Source organism: Staurois parvus, unplaced genomic scaffold (genome assembly GCF_062004578.1).
Source record: "Staurois parvus isolate SC_StPar_1 unplaced genomic scaffold, SC_StPar_1.0 ptg002059l, whole genome shotgun sequence".
NCBI lineage: Eukaryota > Metazoa > Chordata > Amphibia > Anura > Ranidae > Staurois > Staurois parvus.
The window spans coordinates 1-2,382 of record NW_028319855.1 but is presented as its reverse complement, the minus strand read 5'-3'; the positions used below and the strand labels follow the sequence as shown (position 1 = coordinate 2,382).

Genomic DNA, 2,382 nt, shown 5'->3' with positions numbered 1-2,382 from the left:
CCCCCAGTATGATATACTCACCCATACCCCCCCCCATTATGATATACTCACCCATACCCCCCCCATTATGATATACTCACCCATACCCCCCTCCCCATTATGATATACTCACCCATACATCCCCCCCATTATGATATACTCACCCATACCCCCCCTCCCCATTATGATATACTCACCCATCCCCCCCCCCATTATGATATACTCACCCATACCCCCCCCATTATGATATACTCACCCATACCCCCCCCCAATTATGATATACTCACCCATACCCCCCCCAATTATGATATACTCACCCATACCCCCCCCCCATTATGATATACTCACCCATACCCCCCCATTATGATATACTCACCCATACCCCCCAGTATGATATACTCACCCATACCCCCCCCCATTATGATATACTCACCCATACCCCCCCCATTATGATATACTCACCCATACCCCCCCTCCCCATTATGATATACTCACCCATACCCCCCCCCCAGTATGATATACTCACCCATACCCCCCCCAATTATGATATACTCACCCATACCCCCCCCCCCCCCCCAATTATGATATACTCACCCATACCCCCCCATTATGATATACTCACCCATACCCCCCCCCATTATGATATACTCACCCATACCCCCCCTCCCCATTATGATATACTCACCCATACCCCCCTCCAGTATGATATACTCACCCATACCCCCTCCCCCATTATGATATACTCACCCATACCCCCCTCCCCCCCAATTATGATATACTCACCCATACCCCCCCCCCCCCCCAGTATGATATACTCACCCATACCCCCCCCCCATTATGATATACTCACCCATACCCCCCCATTATGATATACTCACCCATACCCCCCCCCCCCCCATTATGATATACTCACCCATACCCCCCCTCCCCATTATGATATACTCACCCATCCCCCCCCCCCATTATGATATACTCACCCATACCCCCCCCCATTATGATATACTCACCCATACCCCCCCTCCCCATTATGATATACTCACCCATCCCCCCCCCCCATTATGAATATACTCACCCATACCCCCCTCCCCATTATGATATACTCACCCATACCCCCCCTCCCCATTATGATATACTCACCCATACCCCCCCTCCCCATTATGATATACTCACCCATCCCCCCCCCCCATTATGATATACTCACCCATACCCCCCCCCATTATGATATACTCACCCATACCCCCCCTCCCCATTATGATATACTCACCCATCCCCCCCCCCCCATTATGATATACTCACCCATACCCCCCCCCCCAGTATGATATACTCACCCATACCCCCCCCCAGTATGATATACTCACCCATACCCCCCCCCCCCCCATTATGATATACTCACCCATACCCCCTCCCCCATTATGATATACTCACCCATACCCCCCCCCCAGTATGATATACTCACCCATACCCCCCCCCCCATTATGATATACTCACCCATACCCCCCCTCCCCATTATGATATACTCACCCATACCCCCCCCATTATGATATACTCACCCATACCCCCCCCCCCCCCATTATGATATACTCACCCATCCCCCCCACTATGAAATACCCCAATCTCCCTCTCAGCTCTGTCTCCCCCCTCCCCTTTCCTTCTTCTCTCTCGCACATGCGCAGTGCCCCCTCCTCCTCTCGGATAATGCGGCTGGGTCCGGTGTGCGCATGCGCGGTGATCTCTCCGGGCCGGGTGTGTCGGTCGGTGGGTCTCGGTGCAGGATGTCGGACGCCTCGGTGGCGGATACCCGCCGCCTCAACTCCAAACCTCAGGACCTGACCGACGCCTACGGACCCCCCAGCAACTTCCTGGAGATCGACATCTTCAACCCGCAGACGGTGGGGGTGGGGAGGACCCGCTACACTCTCTACGAGGTCCGCATGAGGGTGAGGACCGGGGGCGGGGCGAGGGGACCCCAGACATGGGGGGAGGGGTCATATCTGGGTACCCCCATAGAGAGGGGGAGGGGTCATATCTAGGTCCCCCTTATAGATGGGGGAGGGCACATCTGGGTACCCCCCCATGGAGGGGTCATATCTGGGTACCCCCATAGAGAGAGGGGAGGGCACATCTGGGTACCCCCATAGAGAGAGGGAGGGGTCATATCTGGGTCCCCCTTAGAGATGGGGGAGGGCACATCTGGGTACCCCCCCATGGAGGGGGAGGGGTCATATCTGGGTAGCCCCTATAGTGGAGGGAAGGGTCATATATATATATAGGTACCCCCTATAGAGTAGGGGGTGTCATATTTGGGTACCCCCATAGATGAGGGCTCATATCATGATACCCCCCATAGAGGAGGGGGGAGTGGTCATATCTGGGTACCCCCATAGAGGAGGGGGGGTCATAGCT

The 2,382-nt window shown here is 54.9% G+C and overlaps 1 pseudogene; it reads left to right on the top strand.

Annotated features, from left to right (window-relative positions):
• Nucleotides 1-1,665: 1,665 nt before the first annotated feature.
• On the top strand, nucleotides 1,666-1,916 carry LOC149432898 (sorting nexin-12 pseudogene; annotated as a pseudogene).
• The last annotated feature ends 466 nt before the right edge of the window (nucleotides 1,917-2,382 follow it).